Raw genomic sequence first — 15726 nt, forward strand, 5'->3', positions numbered from 1 at the left:
GAATTTGTCTTAATACATTCTCTATTTTTCAGCTTAGAAACAGCAATCAGAACTTCCAGCAGATGCTCCTTCAGTTTTAAGAACATGAATCAGCTTTCAGGGCATCCTATTTAGGGAAACTTCCCTTGGGGAAAAAAATCTGATGTGCTATCTGTGGTGCAAACAAGGTGTTAAAAGAAGTTGCCACTGACTAGGACTGGCGGTCTGTGCCCTGAAGGGTGAGTCAGCATGCATTCTCCCGCTCTGCCCATCTGCTCCCGTCCTTACTCCCTTTCATATAGGCCTGTCTCTGATTCCTTTCAGCAAGGCCGCAGCTGTTGGACTGTTTTCCTGAAGATGCATAAGCCTCAAGCCTGAAGCTTCACAGAAAAGGAAATACTAATTTGTAAACATCATCACCCTTCAATCACTCTGTGACTGAATGCTGGGGAAAACCCAAAGTGATTTGTAAACACCCCAGCAGGCAGAAGTGTTCCCTATTTCACACCTTTTGTTCCATATTAAGGAGCAAGTTCCAGATGCTTATGTAATTCCCATCTTAACCCCACACATTTGAAAAATTACAAAGGGCCAGGGTGGAAAGGAAAAATACTTGGGTAGGCATGATGCTTACCATATGTACAAGATTTCAAGTATTTTTCAACAAGCATTAAAATATTCCAGAAATTTCAACATTTTTCACCTCAAAAATGCTTATTCCAAACTGGCTCTCATACCTGGAAAACCATGTGTTCTCCACCCCATGTCTTCATTAGCTTAAAAAATATAGTCCAGAGGGGTTTTGCAGAAAGCCTGTGACTCTCGGGCACATGGTGAAAAGTTTCTCCTTGTAAAATTAGCACAGTCGTGTAGACTCACAAGGCACGCAACAGGGGCTTAGTAATGCTAATTTTATTTGATTTAGCTCAATGGTAAAATTCATATGGATAATGATACTTTATCATTGTCATTCTATACCCTTCAAAAATATATACTCACGAAAGCTTGAAGATCCATGATTTTCACAAGGGAAATATTGCAAAACAACCGGCAAACAGTACATTTTACCATAAATCATGAAGATCATCTTAAGTGATCCGGTTATCGTAGTAATTATTAGCTACTATTAATAACAGAAAGAGAGCAAAGGGAAGGCCAAACATTATAAGCACGGTCATCTGGGCAACTTCACCAGGAAACTACAGCTTCATACCCCGAGGAATCACAGCATTGTCCCTCCAAGGAGATTAAGACCCTTCCCCGCCCCACTCCTGGATTGTCAGGGGTGGGGCAGTGGAAGATGGGTGCATGTGCAGTGAAGTCGGGGTGACTAAGGAAGGTGCTTTCTGTCAGTGTAACATGGAGAAAAGATCATTGGCTGGGGGGGGGGGGCACTGCAAGCACACTAAATCCTGAAGGGTTAATTGGTTAAACTCCCAGTTATGATCCCCAGACAAAGGATTCCCTCTCTCTTGCTTTGCTTCTGCTCCTTTGCATTCTTTTGCTCCATGACCAGCACTCCCCTCCCCATGTGGCCTTAAGCAGCCGCATGACCCATATGGCTATGTGGACCCTGCATGCAATGGACTGCAGCTGGGAACACAGGCTAGGCTAGCGCCAGATGCTAGACTCAATTGTGCTAGACTCTGGGCAGCGGCTTTAATCCCAGCCCTGCCGAGGACAAGACTGGACTTTTTCTATGGCAAGATGGAGGGAGATGGGACCTTGCAAGGGAACCCCCTGAATTTCCCATCATCAATAAAGCTTTCCAAGGTAATTCACCCTCCCACTGGGGCCTCCGGAAATTCTTTCCCCCAAGGCACCCCAAGAACTTCACTTCCACCAATAACAGGTGGGTACACAGAAGGCACCCCACCCATAACAATCCTATACACAATGACAAAGAAATACACAGTAAAACACCACCCATGAAAGATAACTTCCAAGTTCCCAAAACAAATGTAAGTCCCCAAAGTGCGTCTCCATCGGCTTTACCTTGCACCAGAAATATCTGCCATGAGTCTTGTTTCTGCGATTAAATACATGTGTCTGTAGAGGGTCCTTGTACAGAGAAAATAGCTTATTCAGAATATGTAGCAGTTTATCAGCCTGGCCTTCAGGATCTCATTTGGTAAAATTAGATCTTTTTAGCTTTTCACCACAGATAAAGGAAGTACAACAGGCAAGTAGTTTTTGAAGAGCGTGTGCAGTTTTGAGAAAGTCCTAAACACAAGGCACATTCTGAAACAGCATGCATGGCTGGGCGGCGCAGGGACACCCCTTCAGCATGTTGGCCGGGGTGGAGCGTCACCCTTAGGCCTAGAAGCATAGGATATAATCATATGTTTCAAGTATAACTTAACGCAGCTCAACAAGGTCAGAGAAGGAACATGTAGAAGGCATCGTAAACTAGAAGTCAAGGAAAAGACAAAATAGGAAGAAAGATTTCCAAAGACCAACTCATAAAAATCATGAATGAGATGGTTTGCCCAGGAAAAGGAGACAAAGGGGGAAGCAAGTTAAGAAGTAACTAGTATGTAGTCTACGGTGGTGATATTGAGCTGGAATCGCAGACGCCATGAAGATTATCAGATGAATTAGGATATAATGTTTTAATATCCTGAGTAATGGATCCAAATTATAACTATGAATACTCTATTTTTTTAATTATTACAAGTTTAAAAACCTTTACTTGACGTTTTTATAGAAAGACTATTTGGAATCAGTGGGTAAACTGAATTATAACATATTTTTAAAACATACAACTGTATTATGTATATATCTAACGCAGTTAATCAAACGAGGCTGACAAAGTGTGAGTGTACAGATGTGTTGTAAAATTGCGCACCTGTAACCCGTATAATTTTGTTAACCAGTGTCACCCCAACTGTTTAATAAAAAGGAACGTAAAAGTGAGCAGTCTGTAGCACCCTCTATTGTATTATATGCTAAATTCTATGCTCCTAAAGGATTTATTGAAAACAGTTTTGTTTTTCTGCCCTTCAGTTACACTACTTTTGTTCATCATAACTAAAGAAAGACAGACAAGTTGTGGCATTTAAGCCTGACTATCTAACTGATCATCCAATAAGACATGGCAATATGACATGAAAATCAGAATGAAAGCCATAATAAAAATAAAGAGCAAGGGGGTGAATATAGACTTTTGGGTTAATTTAAAATGAAACAGGATTTGAAAGACAAAATATGGCTAAAGTAGCTTTTCTAATAAATACTTTTCTTAGGTATTCCTGAGCAAAGGAGATATAAAAGTACTCAGCCAGTCCTGGGAGAGAAAAAAGGATCTCATCTCTTTATTCCAGACCCTATTTTTCTATCTTGGTGGTTACCACCTTGCAGTAGCTTTTCTTTTTTTTCCCCAATCCTCACCAGAGGATATTTTTCCCATTGCTTTTCAGAGAGAGTGAGAGAGACGGAAACATCGATGTGAGAGAAACGCATTGATTGGTTGCCTCGCGCACATAATCGAGGTACAGTGCCCTTGACCAGGATCAATCCCGAGACCCTTCAGTCCCCGGGCCAACGCTCTGACCACTGAGCCAAACCAACTAAGACATGCAGTAGCTATTTTTAAGTATTTATCCTCACTACCTTGATTATGATTTTGATACTGTGATTATCTTTATTGTTGAATATTAAAATAAATTGGAGCGTATATCTGGATATTTTCTTGATCACCAAGAGGTTGATTAGGATGGAGTGCTTTGTGAAATATATCATTTGTGAAAGTCAAGAAGCCCACTTCAACTCAAGAAAACTAGAGGAAAAAACAAAAGGTAGAACTAGTGCTTAATGTCTTAACTAAACATTATTCTAGATCATCAACATGTTTTAGGAATGTGCTGTAATATGGCCAAGAGTTTAGACAGAAAAAACTGATTGAGTGTGATGCTGATGCTGCCCAAGAAAATTAAGATGAAGCAAATATGATTATGAATTTCAATGAAAACCTTGAGATTCCTGATGCATTCTCTTTTTTTCTAGGGTACTGTTGTTCAAAAGCCTATTATATGCATGGCAGCATATTAATGTCTCCCACAGATGATCTTCAGCCCTCAGAAATATCATTATTCTATTTGCTACTAACTGGTAGAAAGAGGAAACATCGTCAATATTGGAAATATTATATCTTTCTTTTGCTAACCATTGTTGATTTCTTACTAGCCCCACCTTATAGAGTTGCAGGTAAACCTCTCTTTGGAAAATTCTCCAGAGTTTTAAAGGTTGTCTCATTTTCCATAAATAAGAAAAAATAAATTTACATCTTCCCATTTTGTTCAGTATGTGGCTCTACAAAGCATACACAACTTTTCTTGCATCTGCAGATTTCATTTGGAGCCTAACTTCTCTGTAACAATAAACACAGCTCAACCAGGTTGAGCACAAAAGTCATTCTTGGTGAGCACCTGGATGGTCCATCATGGGAATATTAAAGTTTCCCTTAAAATGATGCTCTTTTCAGTAAGAAATATGATTCCTACTCTCATCAGAGATTTTTTTTAAATGGGCTACTGAATGCATAAATGTCTTCATTTTTTTTAAAAAAGCACTTTATAGCCTTAAGAAGTCATCCAAATAACACACCACATTACATCCTTAAAAATCCTTCTTGAGCATTTCGATGACATACAGTATTTTGAAATTTCTCATTCAATTTTTACCTTGTAATTACAATGATGTTTCTGTCGAGGAGGATTTCTTGGCTGCACCTGATTCTTTCATATTTCATTTATAACTTATTTGTATTAAGACACTGTTAAACCCTTTACTAAAATTCCACAGTGGACTGAAAAAGAATTTCTCAAAGTGACTCACAAAACTAGAGTGTCTGAAAAGTAAGAGGATCAAGATCCATAAAACCTGTCATAAGGGAAAACTGGTCCTCTATTAAGTAAACATTGTCCACTTCACCTGCAGCACTCTATGAATATTTTACTGCAGAGAGCTCCACAGTCTCTTATTAGGAAAATGTATGTTGTCACCATTATTTTCACACTTGAGATGTGTTTTCCTGAACCCTTATTCATGTAATCCAGAATTAGTCGAATGCATATGAGGAAAATAATAGTGAGATGGCTTTATTTCATCTCTGTGATTTCAGCTATTGCGTGTAGCTGAAGAGAGAAATGGTAACTTCCAATGACAATTAGGCCGTAAGAAAGTGTCAAGACCCTCATTCTGCTTAAAGCTGCCAAAAATAAGTAAGCTGGCCAAAATGCCAAATAATAACTACATGATGAATGTGTCTTATTTTTGGCCTAACCATTAGGTGCTATTAAATATCTAAATAGAGAATGTGTATTGATATAGATGTATATATCAAATTTAGAGATGCACAGCCAAAATATTTTGATTAAGTGTTAAAAGATTATATTCATTTGGATGTAGTAATATAATTTAGTAGAATTTTACCACATTTTGGTCTACTTACTTCCTTAGAAATAGCCCAAATGAAATTGTATGAAAAAAATCCCTTTATAAATGATCAAATAAGAGGGAATTACTAATCTTAATAATTTATTATCCACTAATGTTAATATATCATACAAAAAATTACAATAAAATTTTTTTCAATTTTTAGATTGAAAAAGAAAGACACAAGTTAAATATTTCCCTTTGATCAAAGTGCCATGAACTTGAAAGGATTTGCAAAGTGGAAACAGGTGTAGTCAACTGTTAGAGTACTTTAAAAATTGTTTGACACGTTATAATAATGTGATTCAAAACTGAAACTTGACATTACTATAAGCATTGGAAGATCATAAATCACTTTAGACAGCACACTGCAGTCTTAGATTTTTCACACTGGAAGTATTTTGTATTATTAATTTGAGAAAACTTTGTATTCTTTTTATTATTATTGTGATATTATTATATATTAGGAAACAAAAAGAATACAAAGTTTAAATAATAAGATGAAAATGTAACTTCCATATATTCAACACATTATATGTAATTGTATATTGTTTTAAAATCAATTAAAGTTTTTACTGCTTTGGCATATTTTAGATATTTTATTAGAGACGGGACATTTTAAATAACGATTTCAAGTGAACTTCATATACATTCATATTTTAAAATTGGTTACGTTTAAGCATAATTAAAATAACAATGAAATTTAAACTCCACTTAAAACAGAAACTTTCATATTAATTTTGTTTTTGTAAGAAAAGACAATTTCATGTAAATGTTAATAATTTCACTTTTTACAATGGTATTTTTCCAAAGATCCTAATTTTTTCCCCATGTTAACAATCTTATACCAACTTGATTTATCGCCATAATCTCCCAGTGACACTATGAGTAGAAAATAATCGAGGCCAGGAAAATGGCACACAGGATGCTGGTTGCTTCCCCTGCTCCATGCATCACTTTTGGAATGAGGGTCCCACTCCAAGTACAACTTTTCAAAAATTAACAGTCATGCTGAACACTTAAGATTTCTTCATAATGGCTTAAAAACAACTTATTTCATTTCGGTATGTTAAGTAACAAAAATTAATTAAATCCATTTTCTATCAAAAATAGGTATTTTAAGCCCAGCCGGCATGGCTCAGAGGTTGAGCATTGGCCTAGGATCCTGGAGATCGTGGTTCAATTCCCGGTCGGGGCACATGCCCGGGTTGCGGGCTCGATCCCCAGTCGGGGGCGTGCAGGAGGCAGCCGATCAATGACTCTTTCATCATTGATGTTTCTGTATCTCTCTCTCCTTCTTCCTTCCTCTCTCTGAAATCAATAAAGATATATATCTTTTTTAATAGATATTTTAACACAAACCAGAAATGTTTAATCATTGAAGAATTTTAACTAAACAATTTGTTTTAGGTTAACCAAAAAGGTGTCTTTGAAAACTTATTTTTTCACATTATATACAATACTCAAAGAAATAATGCAAACATTTTCAACATTAAATATATATGTTGTCATCAATGTTCACCTATCTTGGGTTTTTCCCTCTCTGGTCCAAAAAAAATTTCTGCTGTTTTCGATTGAATCCCCTCATCTCTTTTTAATTCCTAGCTTCACGTCAATCAGTTAAACATACTAACATTAAGAGTAAAGCTTAGACAGCTATCTTTAACATTGACCTATGCTTTCCTCATGCTTAACGATATTAACAATATATGCTATGACTTGTCTTTTTCTATTTTTTAAGGATTCCCTTTCTGTGGTGAAGTTTTCAAAACATAAATACATTTCATGGACTGAAATCATCCCAACAGTCTCTAGCAGGAAGATATATAGCCTGCAATCCTTTAAAAATGCACACAGGACAGCTGGGACTTATAATAACAAATAAAGGGAAAGATGAAGGAAATATGCAAAGCATAAGATTCGAGAAACACATAAATCTTTGTAAAGTTTTATCATAAGCCAGACAGAATGTTATCCTTTCAGAACCTGCCAGATCACGCCAGACATCATGCCCCGTTTTAAGACTCAGGTGCTTTGAAGTTATCTTTGAAGTCCTCTCAGCTTTGGAGCGTCGGTCGCTCCTCGATCGCAGCAACGCATGCATTCGCTCAGTGTTGTCCCGTTGCTCCACTATGTCGATGCCATAATTTTATTACCTGTAATAGACAATCGAGAATGTTAAACTTTTTTTGCATTAAAATGTTAAATTGATAAAAGATAATATAGAGTAAACCAGACTTTCTGGCATGCAAAGAGAAATATTTGTTTTCTTTCAAACTACTGTCCCCTTCAAACTCACTCTGTCTGCTTAGTTTTGCTTGCCTGCAGATGAGATTTTGGCCAGACTGTATAGCTTCTCTCATATCAACTTATTGATTCATTCACTCAAAAACTGTTTCAAATGTCCACAAAGTGCCAAACAGTGTTCTAGGTGCTTAGATACATCAGTGACCAACAAAAAGATTCCTAAGGAGCTTATATTCTAGTTTGGGAAAGACATCAAAAGTGAATAATTCTGTTTAAGACTTTTTAAATAATTGAGCATGGTAAAGGAAGTCAGAAGGTGCAGTTTGGAGGTGGGGAGCAGTGGGCAAGATGCTGGGGCTGGGTGGGTTAGAATTTAATATTAATTATGGTAATCAGGGCAAGCCTCATTGAACTGGTGAAAGTTAGACAAGGTGGTGAGTTTAGCCCAACTACTATCTTGTAGAAGGACATTCAGATACATAGGGCAAAAACATTAAAACAAAAACAGGTCTTAGATGTTCACACAACATCGAGGAAACCAGTGGTGCTGAAGCTGAGCTTGTGTGGAAATGTGTAGGGGGAGCCGGAGAGGAGGGTAACAGAACATCGGACCATACTGGCCATTTTCTATGCTTGGATTTCTAACCTGAGTGAAATTCATAACCTGACATATTTTAGAAGGGTAACTCAGTATCCAAGCAAGAGATGACGGTGAATCAGACAAAAAAGTAAGAGTGGAGATGTTCTGCAGATAGAGCCACCATCGTTTCCTACTAGGTTTGAGACAGAATGTGAGAGAAAAGAAGGAGATAGGTATCACTCCAAGAGTTTCAGCTTTGACAGCAAGAAGAGTGGAAGTGAAGCAGATATCCAACGGAAAGTGAGGGGTCAGATTTGGGACAGAATATTTGGAATTTTAAAGCTTTACAAAAAACATGTCCCATTTCTGATGTCTATTAGACAGCCAAGTAGAGATGGAGAGCAGGCAACCAGATATGTTAGTCTACAGTCTGGAAGCACAATCTGGCCAAGAGATTTTAAAAATTTGGTAATTGCCCAGCAGGCGTGGCTCAGTGGTTGAGCGTCAATCTATGAACCAGGAGGCACATGCCCAGGGCCCATGCCCAGGCTGTGGGCTGGATCCCCAGCAGGAAGCGCTCAGGAGGCAGCCGATCAGTGACCCTCTGTCATCACTGATGCTCCTCCCTCTCCCTCCTCTCTCTGAAATCAATAAAGACGTATTTTTTTTTTAATGTGGTAGTCATCAGCATATAGATAATTTTTAAAGTTATGAGACTGAATGAGAGCACCATGAATCTGTGGCTAAAAAAGAAAAGTCCAAAAACTAAGCCCTGGGACACGCGAATGTGAACAGGTCAGGAACCAACAGAGAGGCACCTGAGAGCAGGCCGCCGTGAGCTCGGGAGAGAGCCAGGCAGGGCCGGTGCCCTGGAAGTGAAGCTTTAAAAGGCGACTTAGGAGAGACCAACTCTATCAGATGCTGCCAATAGGTTCAATAGTTTCAGTAAAAATGGCCAGATAGGGTTAGAATTCAGATACATAGCCGGAATTACAGTTTGTACTAAAAACTGGTGATCAAACTACCAACCGTCATAACGTTTCAATGAGGTCTATCAAAAATTGTAAAGCTGCTTTTAGCATCTCTGCTGTCTTCTGAAACTCTGATTTTAGTAAAGATACTATCATTCTATACATGTAACTTATCTGAATTGGATTTCAGCAGCCAAGATTTCCCTGATATTGGTGGCTATTGACTCTGATGCTACAGTTTTTAGCATCCTCCAAATGCTTTTTGCTCCTGAATAGAAAAAAAACAAATGAAGTAAAAAAAAAATTTTTTTTAAGTCTTTAGTTCATTCTTCATTCTCTGGGACATTACAGACCGTTTCAACATATGTTCGATACCATATTTATGGCTGTGACTAACTCCAGAAAACTGACTGTATTTAATCCTTTCGTTATTACCTTTGGGAATAGTACACAAGTGCATACTTTGAATTTTTTCCACTAATATTAAAACTAAAAATACTATAACAAAACTGTGACACAATAAAAGATGTCTGCCAGATACCAATCAATCATTTTTCAAAGGAGTCTTTTCGGGAAGTTATAGATGAAATCCCTCCTAAGTGCTTTCTAAATATTAATACTGGAGTTTTGTGGGCTTGTGTGTTTTTTAAAGAAAATTCTGAAGGCTTTGTTAAACCTGTAAGAGCCTGAATTCATACTTGGCATCACTCTTCACTGATACACTGCACCTGACCCATCCTAAGCCCAGGGTGCGCAGACAATATCTTGTCATATCAGGAAAGATTGCATAACTAGATTTTACAATAACCCTTCTAGCTCTTACTTTAAAATATTTATCAATTAAATCTAATCATTTAAAAATCTCTTAAAGTGAAAGGTTTTCAAACGATGAATTTTATTATAAAACCATTTTAATACAAAAAATACTACTTTTAATACTATTGATTATTAACAATACAGTGCAATTAAGCGCTGCCTGAAATGCTTCAAATAAACATTTCAATCAATTTTCAAACAATCTTTTGATTTAGATGCAATTTCCCTCATTTTATGGATAAGCAATACTCTTGATGGAGTCAAATATACTACGTGTAAGTGAATCTTGCCCCTTGGAAAGGCACTGTGATATTTGTAGCCCTAGATTATGAGTGTCAATCCTGGACCTGACTTTTAATGTTTATAACATCTTTAGAAATTCACTTAGTCACACAAGAGTCTAAACTCCTTTATCTGTAAAATAATGACATTTTCCCATATGAATTGTTTCTTTAAGTGCATTATAATTGAAAATAAAAAAATAAAACTATAATGTAAAAAGAAAAATCCAAACACTGCTGAAGTCTACTCTGGGAGACATTGCTAGTTATATTAGCCATGATTCGCCAAAGAAATAGAACCAATCGGCTAGTTGTATGTATAGGTAGAGAGAGAGATTTATTTTTAAAAATTCATTCATGTAATTGTGGGAGTTAGCAAGTCCAAAATCTGCAAGGCAGTTTTAGCAAGCTAGAGACCCAGGGAAGAGTTGATGTTGCCTTCTTGAGTCCAAAGCACCCCAGGGACAGAATTCTTTCTCTTCAGGGGACTTCAGTCTTTTCTCTTAAAGTCTTCAACTGATTAGATGAGACCCACCCATATTATGGAGGGTAATCTTTACTCTTCAATAGTCTATTCCATATTCCCTTCACAATCAGCAGTCAACTCAGCTGGTTTTTGTTCTTTACCTGGTAGGATTACCCAAATCTTCATTCCTTCATTCCAGAAGGGTCAAGATCATTGTCAGTTCTACTTGAATTGTCAGTTCTAGTTTTCCATTGACTTTAATCACAGGCATAGCAATACTAAGAGATGTTCTAAGGGATCTCCTGCATTCCAGATATATACTCTTCCTTACCTCCATAGTAGTAGTCCATTTTCCTCCTTGGCAAACAAGATCATCCAGCCACTACAGTAAATATTTCTTTTGCTTGTTCATTCAAAGACACCAGGAGCCCAAAGTGACAGTTTTTACTTCTAGTTCAATGGAAACATTTTTGTTTCCATTTCCCAGTGGGAGCACCCCCCTTTGGAAATACTTCCCAACCATCCAAACATAAGATCATGTGTACAGGAAGCAAACAGTTTTACTATTGTATGGTAATAGTAATAATGAATGGTGCCACTCCCATTTCTGCCCCATAATTCCTAGATCCATGACTCCCTCCTGTGAGAGAAACAAGGCCATATATTGAACCCTGATTTAGAGTATGTACAAACTCTCAAAGACCCTTTCCACAGCCCTGTGAGTTATTGAACCCAGCTGGCACTGTAGTGGAATCTTCAAAAGGTCTTTCCACTAGTCTATCAAGTCAGATGCTTCAGGATGGCTGGATCATGGTAAGATCAGTGAAGTCCATGAGCACGAGCCCATTAATGTATGTCATTTGCTGTGAAATAAGTTCCTTGATCGCAGTTGTGCTGAACCACAAAAGTGCATAAAGCATCCTATGAGTCCACAAATAGTAGTTTTGGGAGAAGCATTCCATGCAAGGAAGGCAAATCGGTAGCCAGTGTCTATTCCAATAAGAACAAAATTCTGAACCTTCTATAACAGAAGTGATCTAATGTAGTCAACCTGCCCGCAGGTAGCTTGGCTGATCACTCCAGGAAATATCACCGTATGAGAAACTCAGTGTTGGTCTCTGCTGCTGGCAGATTGGACACTCAGCAGTGGCTGTAGGCAGGTCGATAATCTCCATCCTTGTGTCAACTGAAGGTTGTTACCACCTATCAATGCTAAGAGGAGTCCCCAATTCAGAGTGCATTAAAGGAAGAAACTTTATTCAGTGAAAACAGCTCAACTGTGATACAGCACAGCTGTGGAACAACTCAATAGTGTGACAGCTCAATTATGATGCAGCTCGGCTGGGCAGAGAGGTGACTCTGGGGCAAGGCTCTGATCCACTCCACACTGGCCAAACAGCTCCGCTCCTCTCTGCTCCGGTGTTGTAGCTCAGCCCTTGCACTGCCCTCCGCCTCGCTCTGCTGAGACAGCTTCAGTGTGAAAGCTTCAGACAGGGAAACGGAGTTTTCCATGAAAACTGAAAGTGCACTCCCCAAGCCAGAGGGGAGCTGACTTATATACAGAGAAGTCCCTGCCCCTGGTCCCTAATTGGTCTGTGCTCAGACAAATGAGGACTCCAAAAAGCACTGTTCTGATTGGTCAGAATGGAGCCACTCTGATTAATCATTAAAGATGCAAATAAGGATATAGCTGTGCAACTCCAATTGGACCGGAAGGTCTCGCTCCTAGTGGTTGAAATACAATTCCAGAAACTCCTCTAGAAGGGTCAGCTCAGATGGTGGGAGCACAGTGCAGGAAGTCTGCAGCTCAGGGTAGCTTTTCCCTGCAGAGCAGAGAGCATGAGAGTCTCCTGTTTAGCAATAACTACTAGACTCTGTTTATAAATTTGAGCCCAATTAACCACCAAGAGTGCTCCTTAACAGGCACAGGGTTGATGCCTGTCACATGTCCCCTTTGTTCATAAGCTCTTTGGGTACTGACAGGTGGTTAGGAAAAGAGACTGACTGGTAGCCACAGAATTGGTCATCCTATCACTTATTAAAACCTTCCTCTGCTGAGGTCACTTTTTTGTGAGCAGTCACAGGATACAAATACCTTTACATTTTTCACCCATTCAGAAAGGTTTATTCACAGGCCTTATACCTCTTCCCTAGATCTCCTTGTCCTTAATTTTAAAGTTATGTTCCTTCCAAGTCCCTAACCTCCTAGCCAAACCATTGGCCACAGCCTGTTAATTGGCGTGAACTCGTGTATCTGGCTATTTCAATTAACAAACACTCAAAGTTCTGCCCACTGCGAAGATTTCTCTCTTACCACTGTCCTTCAGGAATGTCACAGAAATGAGCTGCAGTGCTACAGCTAACCATTGCCAGGTTGCACCTGCTGTTATATAGACCCATCTGTTAACCAGGTACAGATTTTCTCTTTCAGCTGATCATAGAAAACTCCTCATAGGCCACAGATGAAGGCTGGGAGAGATAAGATAATGTAACAGGTATGGGGACCATGGGCCTTTGGGCCACTTCTTCATGGAACTTATTTGTGCCTTCAGAGCATGCTTGTGCCAATCCCATATCCACCACTTGCATTTGATGATGAAGTGCTACTGTGCTTATAGCTTGGTGGGTCAGACAACACCAAGTTCATGATGGCCATCTCAGGCTGCCTGCTAACTTAGTGGTTCATGATTAGCAATCAGAATCTACTAAGGCCCAATCAATAGCAAACCAAAAGCTGTTTCTCAAAAGGAGAGTACTAATCCACAGAGGATGACACGGTTTTGCTCCAAAACCTGAAGGTTCTGAGCTATCATTCATCTATAGGGTCTGTGAATGGCTCCAAACCAAATTCTTATCTGACACTGAAACTTCAAGCACCATTGGATCTACTGGATTATGTGGCCCAAGTGACAGAACAGCTAGCATGGCAAACCGGATCTATTGTAGAGTCTTCTCTTGTTCTGGGCCCCAATCATAACAAGCAGCTTTTTGGTAACTTGGTAAATAGACTGGAGTAAGGCACCTAAATGAAGAAAATATTGCCTCCAAATTCCAAAGACCCAAAGAGGCCCACTCTACATTACCTGTCTCCCTCCCTCTCTCTCTTTCATTGTTGGAGGGGCCAGATGTAACAACTTACCCTTCTATTGTGACATGGCCCACACCAATCAATCCTAGGGATTTCACTAAGTAGAAGGCCCCTAAATCATTGTTGGGTTAATTTCTCACTCTCTGGCATGCAAATGTTTTACCAATATGTCTAAAGTAGTTTCCCTTTTTTCTCACTAGGTCCAATCAACATAATGTCATCAATGTAATGGACCAGTGTAATATCATGTGGACTAAATTATGATAAATTATAGGGCTGGAGAGTTGCTATATCCCTAAGGTAGGACAGTGAATGTGTGTATTGTTGGCTGAAAGCAAAGGTGGTCTTTACTAACAGGGATGGAGAGAAAAAAATTTTTCCAGATGAATAGCTATGTACCAGGTACCAGAGGATATACCAATCTGTTCAAGCAAAGAAACCATGTCTGGTACAGCAGCTGTAACTGGAATTATCACCTAGTTAAACTTACAATAAGCCACTGCCATTCTCCAAGATTACTCTATCTTCTGCACAGACCAAATAGGCAAGTTGAATAGAGATGTGGTGGGAATCACCACCCTTGCACCTTTCAAGTCTTTGGTGGTGGCACTAATCTCTGAAATATTTTCAGGAATGAAGTATTGCTTTTGGTTAACTATTTTCCTAGATAGAGGAGGTTCTAGTGGCTTCATTTGCCTTTTCCATGATAACAGCCCTCATTCCACAGATCAAAGAACCTATATGGGGGTTTTGCCAGTTGTTCAATATGTCTATTCAAATTATGCATCCCAGAAGTGGAGAAATAACCACAATATGGATGAGGTAACCCACTGGACCTACTATGAAGTGGATCTGAGCTAAAACATGACCTCAATAAGCTCCTACTCTAAATAGTGGACCACAGAGGCATTTAGGGTCTCCCAGAAAAAAGCATCAGCTCGGAGCCAGTGTCCAGTAATCCCTGAAAAGTCTGATTATTTCCTTTTTCCCAATGCAAAATCACGTGATAAAAAGGCTGTAGGTCCCTTTGGGGAATGTGGGAGAAAGACTTAAAGTATAAATTTTTAGCAGTGTAGCTGAGTCCTTACTCCAAGGGACTCAGCCTCCTCTTCATTCAAGGCTCTGGGTCTGTAAACTGGTTCAGGTCTGGGAATTGTTTTAGGGGTCATAACTCTTCATTTTTATGATTCAAATTAGACTTTAATTTTCTTGACCTATAACCCTTCTGCTTACACAGACCAAGTAATTTCACAGGATGTCCATCTACTTCAACTAGCCAACACCATAAATCTCTGCAAGTGAGACCATACAGCTTTGACTCTGTTATGAAAACCACACCAGCCTTGACTTTGGTGATTAAGTGTCACGGCTTGGCTCTTTTGACCCAAAGATCCAATAATCCCTATTGCAAATAAGTTTCCCAACTCAGTGGCAGCAGTTCCTACTTTAATTTCTGACCTACAGAAAAGACTGACTACAGAGCTCTTCAAAGATGCTGATGTCACTTTACAAATTAATTTCTCACAGTTGTGGTTAAAGGTGTGTCCTATGTAAGACCCTCAGGGATAAGTGAGCAGATCTTACATAAAAAATCCACTCTTGTACCCAGCTGGCGTGACTCAGCAGTTGAGCATCAACCTATATGATACAGGAGATCCCGGTTCGATTCCTGGTCAGGGCACATACCTGGGTTGTGGGCTCCATCCCCAGCAGGGAGCAAGAGGCAGCAATCATCATTGATTGCTCGCTCTCTCATCATTGATGTTTCTATCTCTCTCTCCCTCTCCCTTCCTCTCTCTGAAATCAATAAAAATATATTTTTTAAAAATCCACTCTTGTGCTGCATGGGGGAATGACACAGC

The sequence above is a fragment of the Miniopterus natalensis genome, chromosome 6 (assembly GCF_054644295.1).
Source record: "Miniopterus natalensis isolate mMinNat1 chromosome 6, mMinNat1.hap1, whole genome shotgun sequence".
Lineage (NCBI taxonomy): Eukaryota > Metazoa > Chordata > Mammalia > Chiroptera > Miniopteridae > Miniopterus > Miniopterus natalensis.